Below are 10,546 nucleotides of genomic sequence, written 5' to 3'. Positions count from 1 at the left end.
GCTCATTGACCCGCTGTGGGTTCTTGACTCTGAAATGGAATCTGAACTAGAAGTTATAATTCCATACAAGAAAGGTGCACACACAAACAAATAACCAAGGATTGGTTTTATCACACAACTAGTTTATTAAATATAATATCAAATAATGAATATTAATTAGACATTCATATAATAAAATGGATTACAGTGATATATGAGGGACCAGGGAGATTAATATATGAGAGAATTTCTCTATGATAAGTTCTAAGTCCTAAGTTCTAAGAAAGGCTATAGTTTATCCCAGCAAGCATTTCAGTACTAACCCATGAGCCATGAGAGACATGAAACCATGTGACCTTACGTATCCGGAGATGGACAGGGAGCATGTCGCTGACAGTGCCTTCCGGCACGACTTCCAGGAGAATTGCAGACGTGAGCCTTGTAGGTTGCAACCGCGGACGTTCCTTTTCTCCCGAGGCTTTCAGACGCAGCCGTCGGAGCTGGTGGTGTTCTGAAGGTCTCTGTGGGGATTCTTCGTCGTCGCTGATCTGCCGCCTTGTGAGAGAGACACGTCCATGCAGGTCTCTCCTGGGCATGTTTTCTCAGGGGTCATTCTGAGGGTGCGTGCAGCCGTCCTCTTTGTGGCATTGTCGTCCTTTTGAGGGTCAGAGGTCTAAGATTTCCTTCAGGCTCTGGGATTGGCATTGAAATTTCGCTAGGGTTAAACTATAGCTTTTCTTAATCTGTAGTTCCTATCTGGACCAAGCTTTAACACTAGAACTACCAAACCGCTGCCATTTGGCAATTATACCTTTAAATCCCAAAGAACTGCCATTTGGCAGGTGTGAACAGCTCTTCTCACCTCCAGTGTTATGTAAATGAGGCCTTTACATTTGAAAGGAGACACTCTACTGCACTCCACACTCTTCTCTGCAGCAAGTTGGTGAACCCCCACCCACAAAAAAAGTCAACATTACCAGACATTTAGATTCAAGGTAGTTTTATTGGTATATGCACAGGAAAGAAACATTTTGCTTGGTTTCCCTGTACAATGGAATAGTAATAAAGGAAGTAATAAAAGATAAAATAAGCATGCAACAATATGTTAACAAAAGTATTCATGAATAGAAATGTAAACTTTACAGAAATATAAACTATGTGCTTCATGCCACACTGTGCCATATTTTCCCGTCTCTGTCAGCCACCCGTGTGTCTCCATGCGACCTCTCTTTCCTGGAGGTGGTGAAGTCTCCTCATCTACAGGACCATATGTTTGAGAATTGATTAGTGAAAGGTTCAAATAATGTGAAATTGACACAAACATGGTATTTGAATTATAATTCCAAAACATCTGAAGTATGCCTCCTTTGTGCTAATGTAGGATTGTTTTCACAGTACAAAAAGTGGCATATTGATTAGTCAAAATAGCTCTGATATTTTGTAACCTTATTTTAAGTAGTTTTTGTCTTTTGAAAAACTGCCAATAGGTAAAGATATTTTTACATAAATTTATACAAAAAACAACCCTCAGCTACTTGTAAAAAAGACATTTTTACTTAAACTTTTTAAAACCCAAGTAAAAGAATATTATCAGGACATTTTTTCTTGTTTTAAGTCAAAATATCTCACCCCATTGGCAAAGTGTTTTTCTTGACAAGTAAATATGACTCAAATTAAACTTAAATACTATTTTTGAGCAATTTTTACTTAACTGATTTTTTAATTTATATTTCTCAAGGTTTTTGTAGGTTTCACATCAAATAATACTGCATTAGATCAACAAATATAAACTAAAAAGCTTAAATAATTCTTTATTGTGTGTATTCTAAATAAACAAGTATTATTTCATTATATTTTTGAAAGATTATAATAATAATTATCAGCAGCTGAGAAAACTGCCAAAGTACCAAAATATTTTTTATTTGTTGAGACTGTTGCCCTAAACTAAACTCCTGAAAGTCTGTGCCTGCTGTGACTCTCAGAGCTTTGTCAGTCAACACAGTTCACACTATCACCCATCCCCCCGTTTTAGCACCTAGTAGTGGCTTAATGTACATAACAAAAGGTGGCCTAATGGGTTGCAAAATACCCCAGCACTGCCATTTGACAGCCTCTGGTAGAAAAAGGGGGTATATGAAAATCCTGGTAGTTCTAGTGTTAAAGGCCCAAGACTGCTTAAGAAAGCCATGAGTCCGACACCTGCAGAGTCATTTCAAAAACTCTGGTCATTTTATTATTTAGCCTTGAAAAAGGCTAAAAGAGATAACGCCCCAAGTGTCTGGAGCCTTGAAGTGAAGAGTCGAACAGCGGAGAAAAAGGGGAAGAAGCCTGTGTCATTTGGCGCCACAGGTTTTTAACCAGAGTTTAGAAAACCCGCCCGAATACCTGATTCGTCCTCAATGAGGGAGAATTGGAGCTTTTCTTGCTCCTGATTGGCTGTTTCCTGTACCTTGGTAGTGGTATCACAGAATTTATGACACTTGACAAGACAAAGACTTGACCATCCCTGGTGAGTAAATATCCCAGCATTCTGAATCATACTTTGCAATATAAAAGATTATATGTTAACACAAAGTAATATCATTAAGAAAAAGAAAACCATGTCCTGTGTAATTATTAACCAACTAAACAAATAGTATGTGGCTACCTTGGTTCTACATAAATTCATATAAACAAAAATGACTTTAAACACATAAATTAATCCCATCCATTTTGATTGTCAAAATGGAATTAATTTTAAACAGTTGTGCACATATATAACTTCAAATTGTTTTAAACCAAGTGGAATTAAAGTTTGTGATTGTTTTGTTTAACAATCTTTCAAAATGTGTGAGAAAACAGTTGTAATCAAGTTTGAATCTGTGTGTCCGTCTGCATTTTTTTCTTGACACTGTGGTCCTTAAGTCATAAAAAAAGGTCTTTGGAGGGGGTTTTACGCGCCTGCTCTGGAGGTTTATCTCACCATCCATCTGCTTGTGTGGAGATGTCTCTGAGACGAGCTAAAATTTGGGTATTTAAAATAAAACTCTCAGAAAGTAAAATTTCATATTTGGAATTAATACACATTCATCATATCATACTACAAATGTGTCCAATTAAATCTAATTAAGAGCAGCAGCTGTGTGAATTATCTTAACTGTCATCAATACTACATGATTTTCACACGTTATGTCCTCTCTTACCCCTGGTCATTAAAAACAAGCATAGAGAGAGGACGGTAACACATATACACACGAACATAGGGAAAACAGGTGAAATCCATCAGATATCTGGAGACGATGAGCAGGTAAGCCGCTCCTGACTGGGAGCAGGTTTCTTGGGATGTCGTTTGTGGAATTCCTCCACCCACCAGGCCTGGATCCAGCACATCCCTAGCTGGTACCCAACTATGCTCTTTTGGCCCATAGCCTTCCCAATCCACAAGATACTGAAGTGTGCCCCTCCTCCTCCTGGAATCCAGCAACCGTTGGACGTCATACACTGGAGCCCCCTTGAGGTACGGCATCAGGTGTGGCCTCGTCCAATGGGCCAGGGACTACGGGTTTTAAAAGAGATACATGAAATATATTAGATACATGATACTGAAAAGGTAAGTAAAATTTATAAGTTACCTCTGTGATCCTCTGAATGACTTTAAATGGACCAATAAACCTGGGTAACAACTTTTTACTCCCCTCTGAGAATCTGAAATCCCTGAAAATCCCCCTCGATTTTCTGATGCATCTGCTCCCTAATTCACTATGCTGCATCCAATCATCATCATCAAGCACCTCTGAGGGAGAAGCTGTCCAAGGCATTAGCGGGGGTTGGAAGCCTAATACACTGAAAGGGGATTATTCCAGTAACAGAAATTCTTGAGTTCTTGATTCTCAGAGTTCTTGATTCTCAAAACAATAAATCCTTAAACATTTCCTCAACTCCTGATTCATACGCTCACACTGACCATTAGACTGGGGTGATACCCAGACATGAGGTTAACATTATCTCCTAACATTTCAAAAAATGCCGACTAGACTCGAGATGTGAACTGGGGTCCCTGATCTGACACTATGTCCTCAGGGATACTGTAGAAATTGAATACATAGTTAAACAAAGTCTCAGCTGTTTGGGAAGCAGTAGGAAGATTAGCAAATGGAATAAAATTAATTGAACTTGATAATCTGACAATTACTGTTAGCATAACTGTGTTACATAGTAACAAGGGCAGATCAGTAACAAAATCTATAGCTATATGAGACCATGGGAGATATGGGACTAAGTTTGCCAGCAGGGAAGGTCTTGGGAATTTTACACTGTGAGCAAGTAGAACAAGAAGAAACATAACAATGCACATTGGAAAGCATGTTCTCCCACCAATATCTACCATTGATTAACTAAACATGTACATGAATACTGAGTATGTGGCCCCCCTGGGTGACCTGCAGTATGGGATCAGTGGGTCCACGTGATGAGTTTGTCCTTACCCTGTTTAGGTAGAAATTTCCTCCCATCAGGACATTGTGTGGGAACATGAGTGTGAGAATGTTCTTGATAAGTCTATTCATCAATCGCCCATCTAATAGGAGACACAAAAACTGAAGGTGACAACACCCTTTGGGTGGTAGTGAATGACTCTGAGTGCATGTGTATATGTGAGAGGGCATCAGCCTTGACATTATGAGTGCCCGACAGATAGGTAATGGAAAAATTAAAACAAGAAGAAAAGTGACCAGCATGCTTGATGGGGATTTAATCTTTTGGCAGATTTCTAATACTCCAGATTAGTGTGGTCAGTTAACACCACAAAAGGGTGTAACGCCCCTTCTAGCCAATGGTGCCATTCAACAAGAGCCAACTTGATGGCTAGAAGTTACATTCACCTCAAGACATTTTATGAGAGTAGGTTGACATGGGTCCGGATGTTTCAAAATAGAGGCGATAGTAAACTTTTCTTTCAAAGCATCAAATGCCTCCTGAGATTTAGTATTCCAAATCACTCTTTTAGTATTACCCTTATGCAGATTAGTTAAAGGGGAAGCTTTGCTGCTAACATTAGTGTTGATAGAAGTTTACAAACCCAAGGAATCTCTGTAGATCCTTGGAGGCTGGAATTGGCCACAATAGCCTCAATTTTGTGATCATCCATAACAATACCTTTGGAGCTGATGACGTAGCCTAGGAATGAGACAGAAGAGTGATTAAACTCACACGTCACATACAACTGACATTACAGAAAACGAGCAAGTACAGATCTCACATGTTGAAAATGAGTCTCCATGTTAGTTTAATTAATTAGGATATCATCAATATAAGCAATGACATATGAATCTAGCATCTCCCTTAAATATCATTAAGAAATGCTTGAAACACTGTTGGAGAATTTTTCAAGCCAAAAGGTATCACAGTGTATTCGTAGTGCCCCCTAGTGATAAAAAAAGTCTTTCACTCATCACCTTCACAAATTCTAACCAAACTGTAGGCACTACAGAGGTCCAAAACATTCATTCATTCATTCATTATCCATCCATCCATCCATTATCTGAAACCGCTTATCCAAGTCAGGGTCGCGGTTGTCCAGAGCCTACCTGCAATCATTGGGCGCAAGGCGGGAATACACCCTGGAGGGGGTGCCAGTCTTTCACAGGGCAACACAGACAAACACACACATTCACTCACACACTCACACCTACGGGCACTTTTTTGAGTCGCCAATCCACCTACCAACCTGTGTTTTTAGACTGTGGGAGGAAACCGGAGTACCCAGAGGAAACCCACGTGGACACGGGGAGAACACACCAACTCCTCACAGACAGTCACCCGGAGCGGGAATCAAACCCACAACCTCCAGGTCCCTGGAGCTGTGTGACTGTGACACTACCTGTTGCACCCAGGTCCAAAACAAATTGGAAAAATTGGTCACCCCAGGAAGTTGTTCTAAAGTGACAGGGACTAAAGAGTAAGTTCTTGTTATCTGATTAAGAACACAGTAGTCAATACAGTGTCCAAGTTTTAGGGGGTATTTATGAGATTTGGGTGGAATAGCACCCTCTGCCAAGTCTATAGCAAGTCATAATCTCTGTGGAGCGGAGCCTGAGTAGCCTTAGTTTTACTGAAACACCTCTCTAATATCTTTATATTCTGAGGGGATATTAACTGGTACAAGTGAGTTTCAATGGTCATAGACTCAACCGTTATAGAAGGGAATTTAATGACAGTGGTCATGACAATATGTTGACCAAGAAATAATCTACTTCTCTGCCCATGAGATAAAAGGATTATGCTATTGAAGATAAGGCAATCCCAAGATTATTCCATATTCAGCAGAATTTACAACAAAAATCTTACTTTCTCTATGTGGAGATCACTAACTAACATACAAACAGGCTTGGTGAGGACAGACAACTGCTTCTCCTACTGGATCCCCATCCATGGCTGACAACATTAATGGGGAATTAAGTGGTTCCACATAAATCTGGAGTTGGTCTACCTGCTTGGAGTGGATAAAATGTCCTTCAGCCCAAGAGTCTATTAAGGCTGAAAACACAGAGAGATATCTGGAACAGTCAAACATTACAGGGAGAAAAAAATGACAGAGACAAACCCCAATGTGGGCACACTTTAGCTTTCCTGGGGTAGGTGCCATAGTTCTATGTGGGGGAGTCTGACATTCCCATAGAACGTGACCAGGAACACCACAATACAAACAGAGACCTCCCTGCAGACAACGGATTATCTCTCCTTAAGACAGGCGAAACAAATCATACTGCATACACTCTCAGACAAAAAGGTGTGGTACAGGTACATTATTGATCACTAAAGGTACAAACAGTCTAAATGAACCTTTAAAGGTACAACATTGTTTAAAAGTAATGTTGTGTTCCCTAAAGGTATATTACATTCTCTTCTCCAGAAGGAGAGGTGGATATTTATTTATTTAAGTTTTCATTATAGAACTGCAATCAAATCAAATTTATTTGTATGGCACTTTTTACAATGATGTTGTCACAAAGCAGCTTCAAAGAGTTCCAGTAAAGACAAAGTTTTGACATGAAATGTAAAAATGTAAAAAATGTAAAGATGAAAAATCCCCAGGAGATTGAGGCCAGGGGCGACAGTGGCAGGGAAAATCTCCCTCAGAGCTGAGGAAGAAACCTTGGGAGGAACCAAGGCTCACAAGGGGTGACCTATCCTCCTCTGGTCAATCTACTGGTAATGATAGTTAGGAGTCCGTGAGAATTTCAGTGTAGGAGGTGGGCAGCTCCAAGGCACTTGGTGGTTGCTGGAGGGAGGGTGGGCAGTTGGTCTTAAGCGAGGAGCAGGAGATCGACCGTCGTCCTTTAGTGACCAGTCGGACAGGTTGGCGGAAAAAGGCAAAGGAATGGAATTATTTTTAAACTCTTTGGTGTTTGTAAAGCAGAAAATGTGAACATTTCCAGAGTGTGGCTAATGACTCTGGCAGATCTGACTATGACAGTTTTAACTAAAAGGAGAGGAACCAGAAGGACACGCAGACGCGGGAGCTTCATGAAACACTGGCATCCCCCTACATTTTCCCTGTGTCCATGGACCCCCCGGATCTGCCGCCTTTATCTATGGGGGAGCATTAGCTACCAAAAGATAAACTAAACAAATGAGTTTTTAGCCTAGATTTGAAGATTGCGACTGTGTCTGAGTCCCGAACATTTTCTGGAAGATCATTCCAGAGTTTGGGGGCTTTATAAGAAAAGGCTCTTCCCCCAGCTGAGGGCTTCTGAATTCTGGGAACTATTAAAAATCCAGTATTCTGTGATCTGAGTAATCGTGGAGGCTCATAATAGGAAATAGTATCTTGAAGGTATTCAGGAGCGAGCCCATGTAGGGCTCTTTATGTTAATAATAGAATTTTGTAATCGATGCAGAATTTAACAGGCAGTCGAGTGCCTGTCAAGTGACGGCAGAACTGGACTGATATGTTCAAATTTTCTAGTTTTAGTGAGGACCCTGGCTGCAGCATTTTGAACTAGTTTTGAACTACTACACAACTTTCAGCTGGTGTGCCCTGACAGTAGTGCATTACAATAGTCAAGCCTTGAAGTAGTGATCGACCAATATGGGTTTTTTTGATGGCCAATGCCGATGCCAAGTTTTAGACAGCAGTAGTGGCCAATGGTCGATATGTAAAGCCGATATTCCCATTCCTCAGTGAATAAACTAGAGACATTATCATGATTTATTTTACAGAAAACACTTCAAATTTGTAAAAGAAACCATTTAGAGGTCCTGAAATACATATGAAGTGGTCAAAACCTTATGAAAACCACAAAAAAATTTAGGTGCTTCTCTTATTTTTGAAAAAAAAAAAAAAAGGTTGTGACTAAAAACTGAAGAGTTCATGAGTCCCATTCATTTTTTCTTTTTAAAACGGTGTCTCCAGGGGTCTACTTTCAGGTAAAATTTGGAGTTGATACCTCTTACTGATTTGAAGTAATTGAAGCTCGAGCAGATAGTGGACAGGTGGCTTCTCCAAGTGTCTCTTTAGACCCCAAGCTTTCCATAAGGAAAATGATTACTTATACTGTAAAAATACAGTGTATATATCTTGTCTAGACCTAATGTCAACATCTTAGTGTTTTTCTTTACTTTCTTTGAGAAACTCGTCTTCTGTCCCTCACCAAGTGGCCATTGGCCCCTCACCAAACAGTAAAAACCCTTAGTTATCGTGTATTTTATTCTGATGTACTGAGTTTATTTCTGATGTTTACAATTGTTTCTCACCGACTACAGTGTCCCTTTAAATGACTGACGTGTTAAAAGGTGAGAGCTGCACTCTGATTGGCTGTAGAGCAAGGCAACCTCCTCCACACCCCCTGCTGTATTTAAATGTCCTCAGTGGGGGAAATGTAACTAGTAACAGACATCTAAGCTTTGAAACATGTTTATTGACTTGATTATTGTTTGTGGAGCTTGTGGCTGCCAAACAGAACCGTTTGAGTCTCTCTCGTGGTGTCTGGGTCTGTTAGGCGCTGAAAACATATGCGCTCTGCTGCATGTTTGTCCTGCCTCCTTGGGTGCACATCGCCATAACTCTGCCCCTGTTTGGTCTACCGACTTGATTGACATGTCATTGGAACGCTGAGTGCCTAAGCTACGCTGCAGTGACATGGGTCTACAGGGATCATATTTTAATTATTTTTTAAAAGGTGCAATATTTTTTATTTTATTTTTTTTCAGCCAGTACTCTTGACACAAACATGAGGATTACTCACGAACGGTTTGACGGAGAAGTTTGACTCAGATTTAGTCTCGTTTTGAAGAAGACAGCCTAAGGTAAGCGCTGCTGTGCTAACTTTGTGTGTGAGCCACTTGCGTGCTCTTCAGGCTTCCAGACGCAGCGGTTTTCTCATTGATGAAGAAGTTTGGAATATCTTATATTTTTTAGCTTTAATTCCTTACTCCTACATTTTAGCATATATCTTCGTGATCCTGAGAGTCTGACCGTTAGATTGGTGTATGATATATACACATTACTCAAATATGGGGCTGTGAAAAATCTGAAAATCTGTACTGTCACTAATATTTTTTCATAACAATTTCCAATAACAGCAAAAATACTTATTTATCAAGTGGGATTATATATAAACAACAAGATATAACAATGAGGGATTTTTTTATTGGTGCCGCCGACAAATGTGCGAAATAAGAGGCTAAATAACGCTGGGTATCTAGTGTTAAAACAATCAACTCAATTATGATAGCAGTCATAATAAATAGTGAGAGCTGAAGAAGAGAAAATAATTAATGCCGTTTTCTCTGATGAGATGGCATGCAGCTACAGTTTGTACTTGTGCTCAATGATGTCTGCCTGTAAGACGGCAAAATGGACGCAAGGGGCGCTTTAACAGCTAGAATGACAGACCTGCCCACAGCATTGCCTGTGTGCATTGTGTATATATTGGCCTCTTGCTCTAATATATAGGCCGATGCCAATTATTAAAATGCCAATAAAAATTGCAAATAATCGGCCGATTAATCGGTCGCCCGATATATCGGTCGATCACTAACTTGAAGTAATAAAGGCATGTACTAATGTTTCTGCATCATGCAGGGATAAGGCATTTCTAATCCTGGTGATGTTGTGAAGATGGAAAAAAGCTGTCCTAGTGATACTGCCTTTGTGTTGATCGAATGATAAATCCAGGTTAATTATGACACCAAGATTTTTTGCTGCTGAAGCAGGTTTAACTGGAAAGTCAACAAGATTTAAAATTAAATCTGATCATTTGTTTCTTGCCACTTTTGGTCCCAGAAGCAGGACCTCTGTTTTGTTGCTGTTTAGAAGGAGGATGTTACGCAACATCCTGGCTTTCACGTCTTTTACACAGTCCTCTATTTTCTTTAATCAGTGTTTGTCATCGGGCTTGGCTGATATGTACAATTGTGTGTCGTCTGCATAAAAGTGTAAGTTAATGTCATGGGTACTTATAATTGCACTAGCGGTAACATCTATAATGTAAACAGTAATGGTCCTAAAATAGAGCCTTGTGGAATTCCAAATCTTACTTTAGAATAATTTGAAGTTAAATTGTTTACTTTTATGAACTGATAATGT

This window comes from Hoplias malabaricus, chromosome 4, assembly GCF_029633855.1.
Source record: "Hoplias malabaricus isolate fHopMal1 chromosome 4, fHopMal1.hap1, whole genome shotgun sequence".
In the NCBI taxonomy this organism is placed as follows: domain Eukaryota; kingdom Metazoa; phylum Chordata; class Actinopteri; order Characiformes; family Erythrinidae; genus Hoplias; species Hoplias malabaricus.
The sequence above is the reverse complement of the archived record's forward strand: the minus strand, read 5'-3'. Positions refer to the sequence as shown.